Raw genomic sequence first — 23004 nt, 5'->3', positions numbered from 1 at the left:
AACAATATAATAAAAAAATATTATTAATTAAAAAAAATCAATCATCTTAATTTCACTCTTAAGAACAAAAGAAACAAGGAAAAATTAAATACAAAGCAGACAGAAGGGGGGAAAATAATTACAGCAAAGATCAAATGAAATGAAAACAGGAAATCAATAACAAAGTAAAAAAAAAAAACAAGGCTGATTCTTTGACAAGATGGGTAAATTTGATGACCCTCTAGCTATATAAACCAAGAAAAAGAAGAGAGAAAACACACATTTTTAATATCAGAAATGAAAGACAAGTCATTATTATTGATCCTATGAGCATTAAATGGATTTAAACCTTACTCCAAACAATGGAATGTAGTTAATAAAAATTTATCAATACTGGTTCATTAATAATAACAGATACATTATGCTAATACAAGGTGCAATAACAGGGAAACTATATAGGAGAGGGGGCATATAGGTACCCTCCACATTATCTGCTCAATTATTCTACAAATTTAAAACTGTTCTAAAATTAAAATCTTTTAATTAAAATTATACTCTTATATTTCTAATTCTGCTTAGTTAACAATTCTTTTTATTTGAGGCTAGAAAGAATCTAGAATCATGGCCAAATCATTGTTTAATGTTTTATCCATCATTCAGATCAAACCTGAGCAGTTTTAAAACATATAGCCTCTCTCTCAATCTCTCTCTCTCCCTCTCTCTCTCTCACACCCCCCCCACACACACACACTTTTGAGAATCTAAGGAACCTAAGATTCCTTTTTCAAGAGTTTCTATTTCTAGCTCAGAATCCCTCCAAATGGTTGTGGAATTTACACTTTATTAGATGACTTACAATTTTTTTCTCTTCATTCTAAGTTCTTCAGAAAAATTTTACTTTTTTTATTAAAAGAATTTAAATATTTTTTCTTTACCTCTTGAGTAGGACTATTAGAGTGAATGATAAATATATAGCTACAGAATGAGTAGGGTAGTTCCTTGAGATAGGTGTGACAAACACCAGCAATACTTCTTGATTGTGTTTTTAAAACATTAAGGCATTTTCTGGTTTTTAATAAAAGACTAATATTAAAGTAGTCATAAAAATCTATTGATTCTGAGATATATGAATATACAGACCTCTTATAACATTGTTTGTAACATTTTAGCAGTGATAGCCAGCTCTCTCAAATTTCAGTTTTTTTCAGTGCATTCAATTCTTATCTAAGAAATTGGATACCTGATACAATGAGTTGTTTTCTTTACACTGCAGCACTGATGACCCTTAACTGTTCTGACACTCAGTCTGAGGTACTGAATTCAGCCTTACACTGAAATCTCCAGACCTGAGATTTAGTCAGATGCTACCTATGAATGTTGTCTATCTGTTTCTTCATGGTTCTGAGGTATAATGTCATCTGTGATGGAAAGATGATACTGGTGGTCACATTACATTTGATATTAGCAAAAGTGAACCAAGGATCAACTGATTGGATGCTTAGCCACAAAATAGATGCCTTTAGGCTTAAGTGGCTTGGTAGGATACACTTCAAAAGCAATAGCAGATGTCACAAAAATCTATAGTAGGAAAATCAGAGCTGTACAACAGGTTTTGACAGCATTCCTATGTACAACCAGATTTATAGGAAAATCATGTAAACAACAATCTCTGTATTCATTTGAACAAATATGCCTGGAGCATTAGGATTGGTGACAACTGACAGGATTCCAAAAGTAGACCAGTAAAGGAATGAATTTTTGTAAAAACCAGGCAAAATCTCTGATAGCCTGTGAAGACATGCAAAAAAAGCTTCAAAAATAAAATAATTTTGAGATAATATTTAGTTATTACATCATGTAAACAAAAAAATCATCTGAAAAAATTTCTGATGACAATCTGGTGAAATCTGATTGCATAAAAAGAAACAAGAAAAAATCACCAATATTACTTTTAAAATAACAAGGTTATTAAAAATATTCTATTGTGGAAACTCCAACCGTTATTCAGACTTGTCATCCCAGACTTTTTTTCACCATATTAATAGAAATATATTTTCAGTTTTGAGAGAACTTATTATCTACTCTTTTGCTCCTTATATAAAATATATTCTTTGGCATATTGAATATAGGTCTAAATATATCTGCTTCCTCTGAGGCCATAATAAAGTCATAAACACACAAGAGAGGTTATATGGCAAGAATGTGCTGCTTGAAACTCCTTCCAGAAAAGAACTTGTCTTTGAACTTTAAGAGGTGTATATTTAGTTGACAGCAGTTAGCTATAGTGCTTTTTGGAGCTGCCTGATTTTGAGCTGTGGTCATCCTCTTCCCACGCGTTTGCCCAGCCAGTGACTAAACACAGTGGGAAGAATAGAGTCTGGCTATTTCTTTGCTCCAGAGTTCCCTGTTGGGTTGGTTGGGACATTGTCAGAAGCACAGTGCAGTCTGAGACTTCCTCTGCTTAGCTCTGCTTCCTTCTCTTTCTTTTCATTAATGTGATTTTTGCCTCACAGTCAGGAGTCTTCCTGCCTTGTCCTGTTTCCTCCTCTCTTTCCTTTCACAACAGCATCCCATTAATAAAACTTTTGCACTCCAACTCCATATCAGCATCTGTCTCTAATAGGTCCTAAATTAGCACAGTTGGGGAAGAGTGCAGTAAAGCAGGGTGGTAGGATGAAATTCAGGACTAGAACACCTGTCTCATTGGCAATGAAGTCCTCATCTGAGGTAGTATGCGGGGCATGGATAGTCTCAACACAGTGTGAAAGCCTTATTGTTAAAGTATCCATTGGGTGATTTGGAAGAAAGTTCCAGTAGAGGGGAATGTGCATTTTGCATAAATAAGGCTTTGAAAATTAGGAGAACAATGCATACAAGGACAATGGAACTGACTGGTTGTTATTAACTTGAATTGATGTTTTCAGAGGGATAATGAAAAATTGAAGTCTGTTAATAAACTGTGAAAATTAGGTAAGAAGAACAGAGGAACTTTCTGGTTAATGACAGGCAGTGGAAGAGCTAAAGGCTTGCTTCAGGATTTCATAGATTTGTCAAGCTTCAAAAAGGATTTCTTCTGAAGACATCTGTTATGGCACCTAAGATGAAAATATCTGGGTAGATACCATTAAAAATTTTGACTCTCATGATTCCTTTATATCCTTAGGGCCTTCACAAGTGACCAAACTCTCCCTATTAAGACTGAGGGAATCCCCAGCATGTGAAGACACTTTACAAATCTCATGCCTGCGGAGCAACTGTGTCCCTCCTTAGGACGTCTGTCCTCACTTCCTCTCCAGATGCCAGGCAGCCAGCTGGGATTAATCTGCAAAATAATGTATGTGGAGGTAATGAAGGAGAGGGATTATAATCCAAAAAACCTCCAAGAATTAGTCAGCTTGCATTGGCAGTAGTATGGGACTGGATTTTGAGGGCATTTTGTCGAAGTAAACAAAACATAATATTTGATACTGAAGAGTTTTGATTTGGAGATAATTCTTTTGGTGTGTGATATTTAACACACTAAGACCTTGGGTGTTTGGGTAGAAGTGGTATGTTTGCAACAACAGATTAACAAAGACTTAGGTACATGCTATATGGCCACAGATTTGGAAGGACCACCCAACTCATTGGTATAATGGTGCTATGGTCTGCAAGTGTGTGTCCCCCAAAATTCATATGTTGAAATCTCAACTCCCAATGTGATGGTATTAAGAGGTGGGCACTTTGGCAAGGTTATAAAGTCAGATCCCTCCTGAATGGAACTAGTACCCTCATAAAAGTGGCCTCAGAGAGTTTGATTGATCCTTCTATTATGTGAGGATACAACAAGAAGTCTGCAACCCAGAATAAGTCTTTTATCCAACCATGTTAACACCCTGACCTTTGACTTCCAGCCTCCAGAATTATGAAGTAAAATGTTTCTTGCAGAGAGTAGAGGAAAGGATAAAAGTATAGTTGGCATATTAGAATGGATATACTATGTGAAGCCTGAAGATCCTTCAAGTATGTGTCTTTTTTTTCTTATTTTTTTTTCTTTAAAGACTTTACTTATTTATTTGTCAGAGAGAGAGAGAGAGAAAGAGAGAAAGAGAGAACACAACAGGGGGAGCAGAAGGCAGAGGAATGCGGGACAATCCCAGGACCCTGGATCATGACCTGAGGCTAGAAACACTTAAGTGAATGAACCATTCAGTTAAGGAAAGGCATCCCATGATATGCTTTAAGGAAAAAACCAGAACACACCCTTCACCAAACCCATCAGAAATTCACTAGTGAAAAAAGAAAAAGAAAGAAAGAAATTCACTAGTGACAGGTGTGCCAGCATCACTATGTTCCCCGGTGGTTTCCCTCTGCAGGTCAGAGATGATAGAACTAGTCACAAAGTAGGCTTGTTAGTATTCTTGGTAATGATGGTACCTGGAACAGTGGAGAGCAGGTGTCAGTGCTTGGCCACCAGTAGCCAGACATGGGTGTCACAATTATCATTGCAGCCAAGGTAGCTTGACCAGCACAAAGCTGTGGAAATGCATCCCTCAGCAAAACAGATGATCAAACGACAATGATTATGATGCATATGTGGGTATGTAAGTTTAGCATCTATCAAAACCACTTGGAGGTCTTGTAGAAATAAAGATTGCTGAGCTCTATCCTAGAATTTCTAATTCAGTAGATTTTGAGTGGGGGCACACACTCACAACCACACATACACACACATTCCACACACAGACAGAGGCAGACCTCACTGAACACAGGCTCTGATATACATACATTTCAGTTACCAGAGTTTAGCTAAAGAATCCTGCTCCTCCCTACATCACTATTCAAATTTCAGTTACACAGTTCTCTTGAGAGTAATTGTAAAACCTACAGTTTTATTCAAGGTCTTCAGTCCATGAATCTCAAATGAATAACAAATACATACCATGATCAGTGACTGATCATTTTATTCCTTTCTGTGGATACACATTTGTTATTCAATTCACACACAGAAAAATGTGTGTAATTGTGCCACCTATTTGTCTCCTACCAAACAGCACATATGACATTGTACGACAGTGCATAATCAAGGAGGGAGGTAGTCAACAACAGAAAAAACAAACAAAACGTGATCGTGCTGGAAGTGAAATTCAAATCACATGAAATGAAGTTTCAGAAGAAATGAATGATTCTGGCAATGCTGAACTGTTGGAGTTGAAAAACCTCTAGATATGCAGTCCGAGGAATTTAGTGAAGATGAACTTATCAGCATAAACAAGATCTGCGGTTATAATGAAAAAGATGAAGATGTTCCAGAGGAAATGACACTGGCCAAAAAATGTTTCATTAAAGGAACTCTATTTTTCATGACATTGAAAGTGCAGAGAATAAACTGCTAGAAGATGATTCAGATTTGGAAAGGAGTATGTCAATCCCCCATGGCATAGAAAAGACTTTGTTCCGAATTATAAGTAATACAGTAAGAAAGTAGTAATCACTGTTCAAAGTATTCTTTGTAATTTTTCTACAAAAAAATAAGGCACTTTAACTCTCAACATTTCTAATGTTTGAAATTAAAATGCACTAAATAAATATTAGATTTACCATTTTTAGTAAGATAATTTTTAATGTTTTACAAACAATTTTGGAGGTCATGGAAAAATCGTACTTTTTCCTATACATTATTAAATATGTTTTGCTTGATTTCAGTTAGGTCCTAGAGAAGTACTGTAGACTTTTACAAGCTCACCCAGGACATAGCCACAGCAGTGGCTGCTGTCCATGAGATGCTATCTTTGCCAGAACAGATTAAAACCTCAAGCATATAATACGCGGTCACCGATTTGCTAAATGTGTTCTTTTATATCCCCCTCTAAAAACAAAAGGTAAGATCAGAAATGGTTCAAAACCACATGGAATTGGTCATGAGGTCTGGAAGGCTAAGCCTCAATCCATTGCAAGGTATAAATGGTATAGAGGGCAAAGCACCAACAGTCCTGAAAGGCACAAAGAAGCTGTCTTTGTCCCCAAAAGATCACACTCTGCAAAGGAAAAGCTACAAGATATGGGGCCTTCTGAAAACATTGTAGTCTTGTGTCCAAGGAACTGTGGGTAAAAAATAAGTCAGAATATTGGCAGGGGTAACCAAGGAGGTAAAGTTGCTGTGACTCAGTAAGGCAGGGAGGTAAACCCATGGAATCCAGGCTGTCTGATGCTACTCCCTTGCCCAATTATGTATGAATAAACAAGTACACCACCAAGGGGTCTAGAATATGCCCCTGTAACAGAAACGTTATTTTGAGACTTCGAGAAAAGGCTTTTTTGCTAAACTCCGTTATCTGTCTGAAAGCAGAACCTCCCCAAATAATTCAATTGTCATAAGTCTTTTCCCCAGGAGTTTTGCAACCAGTGACTCTTATCACTAGAGAGAAGTCAGCAGCACACTGAAACAGACATTGTCACAAAACTATCATATCGCCCACCCATCTATTTTCCTAAGGGCCCATTTATTTTTCCTAAATGTCATTTATTGTCCCATAAGCACTCTTTCTTGCCCCCTTTCCCATTATTACAAATTCTAACCACCTCCTTTAGTCACATCCTTTCTGTGAACTCCTATGTTTGTATGTGAATAAAAAATCTGTCTTTTCTTTTGCTAATCTGTATTTTGTCAGTTTGATTTTCAGGCCCCCAAATGTTGAACATAAGTATCTTCTTATGAGGAAAAAATTGTTCTCACCAGCCACAATCCTGCATGAGAGAAATATGGCTACCAGAGAAATATGTCCTCAGACCTCTCAGGAACGGGCATCTGGGTCACATCACCAGCTAAGACACAGACCAACAGAAGCAATAGCTGAGGACAAAGGCAATTTAGCATATATAGCTGTGGAAGGAGATGATAAGTGCCTGTTGTTCTTTGAAATCACCCCAACTTATAAGTTTCACCTCAGGAAAAAAGGCCCACTGAAACCCAATAGGAGCTACACTGCAAATGTGCATATAAAAACAAATTTGTGGGTAGGAATGCAAACTAGTACAGCCATTTTGGAAGATAGTTTGGTGGTTTCTTACCAAACTAAACATACTTTTGTCATATAATTCAGCAATCACATTCCTTGGTATATACCCAAAGGAGTTGAAAATTTATTTCCACACAAAACCTTCATATGATTGTTTAAGGAAGCTTTACTCATAATTGCCAAATCAAGATATCCTTCAGTAGGTGAATGAATATATAAAGAATGCTACATTCAGATAATGGAATTTTATCCAGCACTAAGAGAAGTGAGGTATTAAGCTATGACAAAAAAAAAAAAAAAATGGAGGAACTTAAATATGCATTACTAAATGAAAGAAAGCAATCTGAAAAGATTACATAGAGCATTATTCGAAATAGATGACATTCTGGAAAAAGTAAAACTATGGAGAAAGTAAAAGGATCAGTGCTTGCCACAGCTTGCAGGGGAGTAGAGCTGGGGGGGAATGTCCAGGCGAAATACAGAGGATTTTTAGGGCAGTGAAACTATTCTGTGTAATACTTAATGATGGATACATGCCATTGTACATTTGTCCAAACCCATAGAATGTACAACACCAAGAGAGAATTGTACTTAAACTGTGGGCTGTGAGAGATTACGATGTGTCAGTGCGGATTCATGGATTGTAACAAATGTACCACTTTGGTGAGGGACATTAGTAATGCAGGACCATATGCCTGTGGAGGGACATGGGATAAATGGAACTTTCTATCCATTCTTTGCAATTTTGCTGTGAACTTAAAACTTGTTTTTATAAGAATGAAGAAAATAAATATGTGAAGCATGAATGGACCATGCCAGCAATGGAAATGTAGTGTTCAGATATCCCTTCAAGAAAGAACTTGCCATTTAACAACAGGGAGTGCAGTTAGCCTACAGCCTTTGTTTTTAGCATTGGCCCTAGCATTTACACTGAGGCCATGCTATCCTCAGGCTACCCCCAGACAATAACTAAGCATGTGAGGGTACCAGGGTGTGGCTGTTTCTTCCCACTCCTAATCTATCTCAGTATTGCTTCATGGTGGATTTAATCTGACACTGGGTACAACAGATCAGATGGACAGATGGGCAGACGGCAGAAAAGTGGATACATGTAAATGACAGCAGAATGCAAAAAAAAAAAAAAAAAAAGAAAGAAATGTTTTTGAAAACTAACAGTGGATGTGATTTGTAATAACCCAAGAAAATCTTCAAAATTACAAACACTAAGTACAGTAGTTGGAAGGTGGAAGAATTGAGTTTAAATCAGGGAAAATGACTGAACATAAAGAAACAGCCGACTGAGTCTGCTCCATAGAACTTCTCTGCTATGTATTCATTTCTTTCTACAAATGCAGAGTGCATATCTGGGTAAACTTAAAATTGAGAAACTGGAATATGAATCGCCAGATAGGTAGGGGAACAAGTAAGTAGCACTAATATAAAACACATTTACATAAAATATAGTGGGTGACGTTTATATAATAATAATAATAATAAATTGATTATAAATTTTATAATACAGTTCTACTAATAAGAATGAAATTCACTTTCAGAGAAGGAGTTATGAATTGAATTGTGTTCCCCAAAAATCACATGTTAAAACCCTAATACCTCTCAGTACCTCAGAAGGTGACCTCATCTGAAGATAGTGTCTTTACAGAAGTAATCAAGCTAAAATGAGATTAGGGTGGGCCCTGATCCAGTATGACTAGTATCCTTATAAAATGGGGGGGGGGAATGGAGACAGACATGCTTATGACCACCAGCCAGAGATCAGTGTGATATGTCTACAAGTTGCTGGAAAACCACCAGAAGAGAGACTTGGAACAGATTCTCCCTCGCAGCCCTCAGAAGAGATCAATTGTGCAAAACCCTGATCTTGAAGTTCTAGCTCCATAATGGTGGAGACAATAAATATTGTTAAAAGCCACCAATTTGTGTATGGCATTCCTAGCAAACTAGGGGTAGCATTCCACTTAATTAAAATTCAAAGTTAGTATTCCTTATCAACAAAAAAAGGATTTCAAATGCCAATCTGTTAATGACGATATGTGATGAGATTTTTTGTATTTCATCTTTGAAAATGCCTTTTCACAAAGACAAGTACTGACAAATACTGATACAAATCAATGAGTATATGATTTTAACTGAGCTTATTCAAGACTTGGAAGATACTTATCAAATTCTGTTAGATTCTTCTATTGATATCTGCCTTTTAGCACATCATTATGTTGCAGATTAATCACTTCCAATTACAGGTTAGGTGGAAGCTCTTCAATTGAACAGTGAAATGTATTTTGAAATATGAAAATTTCCTTTGCGTTTTCATGGAGATCCGGAAAAAGCTATAGCTTGAGCTCAGAAAATATGTCTGCTGCAAATGGGGTGAGAAGTGGTGGCCTCGCTTTATTTTAAAATTTTTTTTAGAGTTGGGGGAGGGGCAGAGGAAGAGGACAGAGAGAATCTTAAGCAGGCTCCATGCCCAGTGCTGAGACTGATGGCCGGGCTCAATCTCACAACCCTGATATCGTGATCTGAGCTGAAATCAAGAATCAGTTGCTTAACCGACTGAGCCACCCAGGCAACTCTTACTTTAACTTTTGATAGCATGGCAAGTGTACAAAGCATTTGACATTGCTGGTGATTCAAACATTAGTTCTCATCTAAATGACATTATTGTAGCATAAGTTGTGTACATTAGTGCTTTTTTTTTTTTTTGCCTTGTAATTCTAGGTTGAATTCATTTAAAGAATACTATCAAGTCTGCAGCAAATGCTAATTTCCAAAGACATTCCGCGTTTGATAGTAGTAGTTGAGGACAGTTCTCTTTTACTAAAATTTCAATCTCAGCCTTGAGCTCAAAAAGTTGAAATAACACTTAAAACTTCTCCACGCTGCTAAGTACCAGGGCAAATCCAAATATTTAACTTCTATTTTTGATAGAAAATGTATAGAACTAATGTTGGTTAAGTCCATAAGATCAAATGAAGCTCACCATTGACTCTTATGTTTAATTACACATGAGATTCAAATCATTTCCTCATATATACCTTCTAATAATTAACACAATGAATAAACATAATCATTAAACGTCTTAAATTCTTGCCAGCTTTTAACATTTGTCCAATTTTGCCTTTTTCTGTTCCACACACCTTTTCTCCGCCATCAATTATAATGTGTGTTAGCAAATTCCAACTCAAGCGGTACTGAATTTATGTTTTCTCAATTTCTTGACTGTAGTTGTTCCATACAGGCTGTTCATAGAGGCTAATTATTTAATAAATTCAATTTCAGCACCAACTTCTCAAACAAAACAACTGGATAGTATTGGTAACATCTATCAACTCATCAAGAGCCAAAATAAAAATCAGTCTAAATTCTACTTGTCTTTTAATTGACTATCGATGTTGTTCCTGAGGTCTTCAACTGGTAAGGCCACCGTTCTAACGGAAGGTTAATAGTCTTAAACGAGTTTATTTTCTCAGAACACATTTCTTCAGCATTTGCAATTAAACATTATTTAGTTAAGTCACCATAGGTAAACAGCTTTCACTGCTTGGCTAACAAGTAAGTCACTTGGAAACGTACTTTGGTTTCAGCTTCATCTTGACCGTGTGTGTGTGTGTGTGTGTGTGTGTGTGGAGAAATTTTATTGTGATAAAATATTTTTTTTAACTTTTCCAATTTTCTGCTCATTTTTTGTGAATTGGGAATATTGTGATAAATGCCTGTTCTTGTAACGTCAATATATACTGTATTATTTTAACCCAGCTAGAGGATACTTGCATAATAACTAAAATGCTTTGCCATGTAATTATAAAACAAAATAATCTATACTCCACTGTGCCTAAAAGCATGACATTTGCACTCCATTTTTTCTTTTTACATGATAGCTATGCACTGACAATACGTGCAAGAAAAAAAAATTGTGTTACAATATGTATGACATTCAAAATGTTGTCAAGTTATAACTGCAACACTGCAATTTACAGGAAGCCCAGCAGCAGTGTGAAGCAATGGGAGCTCAACTACAATCTCAGTCGTAACTACTCAACTAGTAAAACGGATGTTATAAGGCAAAAGCTGCCACAGGCAATACATAAACAAATAATCTTGGCTGGATTACAATACAATTTTATTTATATATATATATATATTTATATATATAATATATATATTATATATATATAATATATATATATATTTATAGATAAAAACATTTGAATTTCATATAATTTGAATGTGCCAAATCCAGAGCAAGCAAGAAACTCCAAATGTGAAAGCCTTTGTCATGAAAAACAAATAAGAAATAATAAACGGAAAACAATTATTCATAGGAAAAATACAGTTAGTAAAATCTTACAGAAAGTAGAAAAACAATAGTAGAAAAAATGTCAAGAACAGAATCGTTTCAAGAGGTCCATTATTCAACCAGCGAGAGTTTGAGAACTGAAAAAGAGAAAAAATTTGAATGACAAAACGTACCAAAGAAATAATAGTTAAAATACGTCAAAACCAAATTTGTTAGGTTTCTGGTTTGAGAAGACCCATCTGTGTCTAATATGGTAATAATTATTTTAAAATCCTAATATATACATCATAGAATAATTAACATCAAATGTAGAGAGGGGGTCTAAAGATTGAAATGTGAAAACTAGGAAAATAACAAAAAAAATATGAAGAAACAAACAATATATTTGCATGCAAATGATTGTGACTTAAATGGCATAAATCTTTACAGGAATAAAATGGGAAATAAAATAACATAAATATTTTACATTTCTGAGGAAAAATTATTTCCAACCAGAAAATATGTAATAAAAGAACTTTACAATATGCAAGTTCTTCCTTTAACGTAAAGCAATGAGATGGTATACTCTACAAAAATGAGCAAACAAGCCAACAAAAATTTAAAAATGAGATATAAGACCCAGTGAATAAAAGATTCATGATATAAAAAAAAAAAAAGATAGAGAGAATTTCCCTGAAGATGGTGAAAAGAATATCTAAGATGCTCCTGTGCAGGAAGTCTAATGAGCAAAGGTCTGGATAGAAGATGAATGGCAGAGGGACACTTGAAAGATGTTTCCAAGAAGATAATGGAATTATTCATTTAATTTACATGTTTGGCTTATTGAGACAAGTACAGTTGAAAAACTGTAGAGCATATTTATGTAAGAAGAATTAAATACTAAATAACAGCAATAAACAAGCACATATTAATCCAAAGGGTTGGGGGCAGAGCAAACCCAACAGAAATAAAAGTAATTATAGCATTGAATGATATTCATAAACAATATTTAAATCAAGGCATCAAATTATGATATAATTTTTATTGGTAGTCTTAGGAAAGAGTCAACTGGAGCAGTCAAGGGATTATAAAGTAGATTTATTACACTTTTTCCATTGCTGGAAATCACTAAATAATGTGTGAAATTGGAGAAAATGAAATAAAGAAACAACATAATCAACCTATCATCTATTATCTATCTATCTATCTATCTATCTATCATCTATCATCTATATAAATAAAACTATATATAATAGTTACATATATATATGTGTATATATATAACTACATAAATAAATATTAAAATAAATATTGAAAGATTTTAAAGTGGTTGCCTATGGAGAGTAAGGTGCCAAGTTGGGGACTTTTAAAACTACATTCTGCATTAATTTGCATCTCCTAGAAAAGTTTTTATTCAGGACTCTAATCAGGCTGAGTTCCCTGGCAATCAGTCAGAGCATCTTATCATGGTAAAGGCATAATGAATATGGATCAAAGTTGAGTAATGGCGCCTCATTATTCATTTAAAGAAACATTTGTCGAGCTCCACCTACATCCAGTTGCAGTCCTAAGGTGCTTTAGATCATGATCAAGAATCCCAGAAACCTGCTTCCAAACAGTCTACAACTAGGTATAAGAGATAAGAAGAGCACAAGCAGAATAGTAAGTTCAAAAATAGTGACATCAGTAAAAGTGATTATCAAAATTTACTGGGTCCCTTCCATGTGTCCAGATCAAACCTAAGTGCTTTATATATATTATCTTTCTTATTTACTCTTTTAAGCACTAACCTGAGGAAGTGGGCGTTATCATTAGAACCACTCTACAAAAAATAAAACTGAAGTATTAAAAGATTCAATAAATTTGTTACCCAGCTAAAAGTTAGCTAAGATGCATATTCTGAATTATGCTCTCATGCTCCAGGCTTAACCACCCAAAGATACTGTTTTTCCAAGAGGGAAAAAGAAATTTTGGTAAAAACTTACTGGAAATAAAGGAGGTCTCATAGTGGCTTTTAAACATGACTTTTATGATATATCCATAAAAAATTACTTAAGCAAGTATGAAATAGTAAGAAGAATATTCATTACAGCATTGTAAAAGCAAAATTTGAAAAAATAAGCAGATTAATAGGTTATTTAATTATATGTTTACATTCCTATCTCAGACTTACATGTAAATATTAAAATAAAGTAAATCTTTCTACAAAAATAGAAAAGAAACAATACATTTAACAAAAAATAATTTAAAGAGAGGCAGGTGGCACCCTTAAGTTATATTTTTGGTTCAGTGTGAAGAGTTATCTACCTTTTCTCTTTATTTTTTTTATTATTTTATTTTATTTATTTATTTATTTATTTTTATTTATTTATTTGATGTAAAGTTCTATGATTCGTTAGTTTCGTATAACACCCAGTGCACCATGCAATACGTGCCCTCCTTACTACCCATCACCAGCCTATCCCATTCCCCCACCCCCGTCCCCTCTGAAGCCCTCAGTTTGTTTCTCAGAGTCCATAGTCTCTCATGCTTCATTCCCCCTTCTGATTACCCCCCCTTTCTTTATCTCTTTCTTCTCCTAGTTTTTATGTTCCATAGATGAGAGAAACCATATGATAATTGTCTTTCTCTGCTTGACTTATTTCACTTAACATTATCTCCCTTTATTTTCTAATAGTGTGGAATGTGACATTAAAGATATTTCCTCCTGCAGTATTCTCAAAAAAAGAATCATTTCATTTACTCTTGGAAAAAACAGATAAAATTAATCTTAATTTAGGTCATCATTATATATTTGAAATCATTGTGACAAAAGGAAAAATGGGCAGTGATTTTGAATACCACATTTACAAAAATTTTTCATTTTTCACTTAATTCATAAAATGAGCACTCACAAATGTGAACTGGTTTTCTGATGTGATTTACCCTTTTGCAACATGATCAATAAAACAAAAATATATAGTAATGACTCTTGGTTTTGTTGGTTATAAAGACTACTTTGGGATGGGGAAGTTACCATGTAGATTCCTTGACTCTACTTACAGAGATTATTTCACTACAAGATATTGGTCCTGCATTTTAGTATTCTTTCCAGTAAGTCTAACCCTTAGTGATTCTAATACAAATGGTTTTTACATCATAATGGGAGAAAATCTGTATAGTATATTCCAAAATTCATATGTCTCTAAAATATCTGCTTATCCTTTAAATTTTTCAATTCAATGAATATAACATGGACCCAACTTTGGAGGAAGCAGTTTCTCATTTAATACAAAAGATATTTTTTCTCTCTATGCATACATCATAAGAATGAATCACGTGCAAAATATTCTATATAAATGCCAAAGTGTCATATTACAAAATGCTAAAAATTATTAAACTGAGTGTAACTGCTACCATTTGAATGGATGTGTACCTACAACTTGTATTAGTTATACGTTTTTATGTAATAAACTATTCCAAAATGTAGTGCATTAAAACCTGAAAATTTGAAAAAAAAATGCATGAAAATTTGCTACCTCACAGTTTCTGTGCTTCAGAAATCTAGGTCTGGCTTAGCTGGCTGTTGAAAGGATTTAGTTCCTCATAAGCCTTTGGCCAAGGGCCTTCCTCAGTTCCTATCCCTTGCACCTCTCCAAAGAGCATCTCTCAATATATCATCTTGCTTAATCAGAGTTCCAGCAAGAGAGAGAGAGCTAGTATGGCAGATATTTTAACCTATTCATGGAAATGGCATTGCCTCATTTTGTTCTATTTTACTTGTTCGAAGTAGTTCATTGGGTTGAGCCCACACTCCCAGGATAGTAATTGGCCAAGACTGTATATACCAGGAGGCAAAGTCATTGAGAGCCATCTTTGAAAGCAGACCATTCTACTTATTCAACATGTCACCATGAGCAACCTCTTGCCAGCAGCCAACAAGAAAATGGGGTTTTCAGCTCTACAACCACAAGGAACTAAATTCTGCCAACAACCTGAAAAAGTTTGGTGACAGATCTTGAGCTCCACATGAGAATGCTGCCCAATGGATACCTTGATTGCAGCCTTGTGAGACAGTGAGCAGAGAACCCAATTAGTCATGCCCAGAATTCTGACCTACAGAAATTGTGAGATAGTCAAAACGTGTTTTTTAAGTTGTTTACATGATAATGTATTATAAGGCAACAAAAATTAATATACATTTTTTTCTAAGATAACCTTGCATTTCAGTGGCAACTAATTTCACTATACCCCAGCTGATTTTTCTTGTATCTCCCTTGACAACTGTAAATAACATACATTTTAAGCATTTTGTAAGAGCTTCCTAAAATATTTTCTGCTCTAACATATCACCAGGTTAATTTTATTTTTCAATTTATATTACTGTAATCTTTACAGTAACAAATAAGTCATATATTCTGTTTTGACCAAATAAACATTGAAATATATGTTAACTATAGTCAGAATACTATTAATTATTTGTTCATTGCACTAATGGTTAATATTTTATAACTTTTATACAAATATGTATAAGTTTTTAAATGACTAGAAGACTTGAAATTTCGAAATCTGACAGAATTAGAGTTATCAATGTTTAAAAGTTAAAAGTTTGAGAACTTTCTGTTCTAATATTTGTTGGATATTAACTAAATATTTGAATTGAACCTAACTGTAGATTTGTGATATTTGCATTAAATATTCTACTATATTTCCTTTTTATGTTTTGACATAACATCATATCATGCAGTGGTATGTGTCAATAAGCACATTATGTCTATATTTAAAAGACCTGCATTAAAACAGGAAATAAAACTATGCACATTTTCTTCAATGCTGATTTTTAAATGTAAACACAAATCTATGTAAACTATATGTGAATGCTTTTTAGGGTGGAATGCTTAACTTGTTGTTCATGCATACATGCTATACACCCTTCTTTAGAACCATGAGTCTTTGACTAGCTAGGATCTGTGCTAGTTGAAATGAACATAAAATATACACAAAGTTATATTCATTAGTGAGGAAGATTATCTTCGCATTAGATTACCATCTAAGTTTAAAAAATAATGTGGAGGACTAATTGGTTAGCCATTTAAAAGGGGGCAAGATAAGAAAAAAAAACTGATAATACATGAAAATACAATAAAAACTTCTAAAGACTACTTAGTATTTGGAAAGATCTGTACAAGTTGGATATATACATTGGGAAATAAACCACATTTTTTTTGTATCCACTACTGATTTTAAGGGGAAAATTCTATTTTGAACATGTTTGTATCACCACATTATCTAAGGAAGCTAAGTCAATTAAGTTTACAATGTAAAATTCATATATGAACTTAGTTATTTTAGCAAACATCTTAAAGGTATTAGGTAAAAAAATATTAAAGCCTTAGTCTAAAGAAAAAAAAATAGTTATCTTGTATACTTCTATTCCTTTAAAAAGCTGTATTTACTTCACTTGGACATTAAAGATTTTATTGGTCTGCAATATCTATAGGTGATATTGATTTACCTAATTAACATACTGTATCCAGTACAACAGGTACAACTGGGGCTACCATTTGGTTAGCTTACATCAAAACTCATTATTATCTGTCATAATATACCTGATTTTTCCTGAGGTAATATGAATGGATTGAAGGAAGACATAAAAATGATCACCACCAATATATCCTTTATGATGCAATAATTTCTGTAATTCCTCCTGGAACACTGTGCTGTATTTGCTTTGCTATCTGGGCATGGGGCAATTTCAGAAGCTTACACCTGGCCATTTTTATCACAATGGACAGTTATCTGCAGGTCAGGAAACCAACATGAGAGCTTTGTCAGCTGCTAAGAGTATTTCAGTTATCCACTTGGGATTAAAGGAAATGAAGCGGTCTCATTGGTCTCACTGAGAGCAGGACGTGGACCAAAGATTCATTTATCACTTGATCTTCCATAAGTCTATACTCAGAAGGCCCATTATGATAATTCAAGTCCTGGAGAGCTGGGGAATTCCTCTGAGTCTTGCTGAAGAATAAAATTTTTTGAACAAATTATTATTCACAAAAAGAATAACAAAAGTGTGGCACATTTAAATCCCTTCCTTAGTCCTTTGAATAAATTCCTAATTTCAGTTTCCCCATAATGGGACAAAAAATATCTAAAGACTACAGATCCAAGCTTTTATGAACAAGGTATATATTAAACCATTCATTTAACCTTCCAGCTATTTGGTTTGGGTATTTAATTATTGCAAGCTCCACACTAGGAAATGCATGAGGGTTTTTTACAAAATGATGAGTCATTTCTGGACTGAAGAGGCATACACATAAAAACATACTTGCTGGAGGTTCTAGTCCAAGATGGAAATGTAGAAAGACCCTGAAATCACCTTCTCCATAGAACACACCAAATTATAGCTATTTATAGAGCAATTCCTCCTGAAGAATTAAGGGCTGACTGAACAGCTTCAGCACAATAAAAGATAGACTATAAAAGAGAACAACAAGACAGACAGAAACACAGCAATGAAAAAACACTCCACCCTCAAAACCACAAATTGTGGTGGGAAGGGATAGTATCAGGTCCCAGAAGCAGATTTTTCTGGTTTTGGGCACACACACACGGAAAACAGTGGTTTAGAAGAACAACTAGCATATAAAATAAGCAGCCCTAGATTGCCACCAAATAGGCAGGGAGCTGCTGGAACTCTCTCTGGGTGAAAGGGCATGGTAGACATGGTCTAAGCTACCCTTCCACCTTGAAAACACAGACTAGTGCAGGGTCCAGATGCACTAACTGGTCTGTTGCCTCAGTGAGCCCTGGACTCCTACCAGCCCCAGCCAACTCAACAACACATTAAAAGGACTATTCACCACAATCAAGTGGGATTTATTCTGAGGATGCAAGAAGAGCTCAATATTGACAAATCAATCAAAGTGATACACAACAACAAAAAGAAGAATAAAGATCATGATTGTTTTCATAGATGTAGAAAAATATTTAACAAAATTCAACATTTGTTCATGATAAAAACTCTCACCAAAGAGGGTTTACGGAGAACATACCTCAATATAATAAATTCTATATATAAAAAACCCACATCTAACATCATACTCAATGGTGAAAAACTGAAATGTTTTCCTACAAGATGAGTAACAAGACAAGGGAGTCCACTCTTGCCACTTTTATACAGCATAGTACTAGAACTCCTAGCCACAACAATCAGACAAGAAAAATGAACAATAAATTGGTAAGGAAGAAGATAAACTGTCACTATTTGCAGAAAATATACCATATATAGAAAATCCTAAAGATTCCACTGAAAAACAATTCAAAGTAATAATTAACTCAGTGAAGTTTCAGAATACAAAATTAAAACTCAGAAATCTGTTGCATTTCTATACACTAATAACAAAGTAGTAGAAAGAGAAATTGAGAGAAAACTCCATTAATAATTGCACCAAAAAGAGTAAAACACCTAGAAATAAACTTAACCAAGGGGGTAAAAGACATATACTCCAAAAACTATAAAACAACGTTGAAAGAAATTGAAGAGGACAAAAAATAAATGAAACATATCCCATGCTCATGGATTGGAAGAATTAATATTGTTAAATGTCCATACAATCCAAAATAGCCTACAAATTCAGAGCAATCCCTATCAAAATTTCAACAGCATTTTTCAAGAGCTATAACAAATAATACAAAAATTTGTATGGAACCATGAAAGATTTGAAGTAGCCAAAGCAACCTTGACAAAGAACCATGAAAGATTTGAAGTAGCCAAAGCAACCTTGACAAAGCTGGAAGTATCACAGTTCCAGATTTTAAGATATGCTACAAAGCTATAGTAATAAAAACAATATGGCATTGACACAAAGATAGACACAGAGATCAATGGAAGAGAATAGAGAGCCCAGAAATAAAACTGTGTTTTATAAGGTAAATTAATCTATACCAAAGGAAGTAAAAATATATTATGGGGAAAAGACAGTCTCTTCCATAATCGGTGCTGGGAAAACTGGAAGCTATATCAAGAGAATAAAACAAGGCCAATTTTTTACATCATCCACAAAAGTAAACTCAAAATAGATTAAAAACCTAACTGTGAGGCCTAAAACCATAAAAATCCTAGAAAAGAACACAGGAAGTTTCTTTGACATCTGCCAAAGCACCATTTTTTTTTTTTTTTTTAGATATATCTCCTAAGGCAAGGGAAATAAAAGCAAAAAATAAACTATGGGGACTATATCAAACTAAAAAGCTTTGTACAGCAAGGCAAAACATCAACCAAACAAAAAGACAATCTAATGGGAGAAAAAAAATACTTGAAAATGATTTATCTGATAAGAAGTCAGTATCCAAAATATATAAAGAATTTATGCAACTCAACAGCAAAAGCCAAACAACCCAATTAAAAATGGCCAGGGGACTTGAATAGACATTTTTTCTAAAGAAGGCACACAGATGGCCAACAGACACAGGGAAAAAATGCTTGACATCTCTAATCATCAGAACAATGTAAATCAAAACCACAAGGAGATATCATACCTATCAGAATGGTTACAATAAAAAAAGAAGTAACATGATCCTGAGAATGTGGAGAAAAGGGAGCCCTCATTCACTGTTGGTGGGAATGCAGATTAATGCAACCGCTGTGGAAAACAATATGGAGTTTCCTCAAAAAATTAAAAACAGAATTAATATGTGATCCAGTAATTGCACAAGTAGATACTTACCTGAAGAAAATGAAAACACTAATATATATATATATATATATATATATATATATATATATATATATATATATTTTCTCCCTATTTTTATTTCAACATTATTTACAATAGCCATAATATGGAAGCAACCTAAGTGCCCATCAATAAATAGTGGACAAAGAAGATACACACACACAGAGGAATATTATGTACCCATAAAAAAGGACGAGATCTTGCCATTTGCAACAACATGGATGGACCTAGAGGGCACTGTGTTAGGTGAAAGAAGTTAGACCAAGAAAGACAAATACCATACAATTTTACTCATATGTGGAATCTAAAAAACAAAATAAATTAAACTGGCAAAAAGCAGAAATAAAGCTCAAAATACAGAGAACTGATGGTTACCAAAGGGAAAGGGTTGGAAGGACCAAATGAATGCAGAGGAGTGGGAGATACATGCTTCCACTTATGAAGTGAATAAAGCGCAGCATAGGGAATATAGTAAGTGATATTGCAACAGTGTTGTATGGTGATAGATGGTAGCTACATTTATGATGAGTGTAAGCATAACACATAGAGATGTTGAATCACTATGTTACACACCTGAAACTAATGTAACATTGTGAGGCACCTGTACACAAATTTATAAAAGGAATTGAAAAGAATTTATTAAATTATGAGAAGACTGTCTTTTGAAAAAAACTAGAAGTCAGCTTTTTAAAAAATGCATTTTCCAACAATACTAAATGTTTTACACTCTTTTAAGCTTTGGAAAAGTCAGTCCATTAATATTTTAAAAAATCAAAGTTCTTTTTCTGTGAACATGTAAAATATCACATTTTTTTTCATTGAGTTAGAAGACTTGGAGACCTGCTCTAACATACCAGATGCTGATGTTTCAATAATAGCAACTCTACCTAACGAACAAAACCCAAAGTTCTTTGCTCCTATCAAACTGGCAGGATTTAAATGGCAATTTTTCTTCACATTTAATTGTTTAATATTTCTGCCATCATTCTTTATTTCTTTACTGATAGCAGTAATAATCTGAAATTTGTATTGTATTGTGTCTAATTTGTGCACATCACAAGTTTCCTTATCATTTAGTGGTTCCTTTTTGTTGCATCCAAGTCTCTCAACTTAATGTTATTACCTTAGGACTAACTCTAATGGGAAACTTCAGTGGTAAACCACACATTCAGTCTCTCTTAAAGTACTGATTTCTCTTTTCTGGTTGTTTTTGAGAAAATTCAGTAATAATCTGACAGAAAATATACAAGTAATAAATTGGTATTGGTGATCACAAGTGTCCCACTGATATGAGGTATCAGGGAAGATTTGAGTGCTAATATAGACATTCTTCTATTGAAAGCTATGATTCAATAAACATTTTGTAAAATGAGAAAATCCTTGAAACTTTTATTATTAGTTATTTTTACTTATAGAGAAAATTCTTTGTAACAAACATTGATATTTAATTTCAAAAATGGAAAATATTGTTGTACAATATCTAAATACATACGTTTTTGTATACATGTATTCTACCCAAGTGTCTGAGAACTAATAGGTGTTTGATAAAACTGCATAGAATGAATAAATGCAAGGATACATTCAAGAGAAATTAAATAGAATGTAATGTTTTCTTCATCCAGAATACCTTGGATGCACCATGATCGTTTCATAATTAAAGATCATTTCTATTTATTTATTAATTTATAGACTATTGATTAAAATAAGCTTGGCAAATGTCAGTCTGTATGGCAAACTTGACAATTACAAATAAAGTTTTCCTGAAACACAGCCACACTGAAGTGAGTTTCTGTATTATCTCCAGCTCCTTTCTTACACTGGCAGCAATGAGAGCATATGGCCCACAAAGCCTAAATGACTTGCTGCTTGGCTACTCACAGAAAAGTTTGCTGATACCTAAATTAAAATAACTAAGCCATCAGTTTAAAAATTCTGTAATTCCTAAACTTTCTTATCATATATGTAAAAAGTTGAAATAAATGCTAATACATTATTGACCACTTTGGAACATGAATAGCAGCAATAACAACAAAAAGATTCTTGATCTGATATCTGCTGGTGTGTAGGTTATCCATTTTATAATAATTAAGTAGTAATGGAATAATCACATGTAGAAATGTATGTCATATGTCAACATGCAGAAAAAATAATTGATTCTACATTACTGTTTTTCATATTTAAAAATGTTTTTAGTGAAAAATTCAAATGACATTTTTAAAAGGAAAAATATTTTGGGGCGCCTGGGTGGCTCAATAGGTTAAGCATCTGCCTTCAGCTCAGGTCATGATGCCAGAGTCCTGGGATGGAGCCCCAGGTCACTTCAGGATCCCTGCTCAGCAGGGAGTTCATGCTCTCTCTTACTATCTCTGTCTCTCTCTCTCTCAAATAAATATATAAAATCTTCTTAAAAAAATAAGAATAAGCAAAAATAAAGGGAAGAATATTTTGTTTTTCTTTTACCTCTTAGCCATCAATTTATTTTTATTGAAAAACCTATGTAAGCCTCAATAAATCTAGGGTTGTTCTCAGAATTTTACCTCAATTTAAAATGTGTATAGTACTTTATACCTGACAATATAACAGTTCTACTAGTAAATGCCTAAAATTCAATATAAGTTTTGATCTCGAAATTATATGTCACTGTTACGAGGTTTTTAAATCATAAAAAAAAATTGAAGTTGATTTTATTCTCTAAGCTACCAAACTTGGCTACCCCAAGGATAGTACAGATTTTTCTCTTGAAATTGCTTACCTTCTTATATAAATTATAAGAATAAAATAAATTGAATCATGAAGAAGGAGTCTATGGAGGAAAGGAAGAGCCAAGAAAAGTACTTTACTCAAAAAATATAATTAATGTTTAAAAAAAATTGGCAAACCATGTCAGTCCAGATTGTTCTACTCACTTTTATTTTCATCAAGAGATAGAATTTGTTTCCAAGTATATTAAAAGTTACTCAAAAAGTACAGTTATAAATTAAGTAAAATGCATATTACTTTTGAATTTTTTTCATTT

This window comes from Ursus americanus, chromosome 13, assembly GCF_024610735.1.
Source record: "Ursus americanus isolate L20-20 chromosome 13, mUrsAme1.1.p, whole genome shotgun sequence".
Classification (NCBI taxonomy): Eukaryota; Metazoa; Chordata; class Mammalia; order Carnivora; family Ursidae; genus Ursus; species Ursus americanus.
This window is presented reverse-complemented; position numbering follows the sequence as displayed.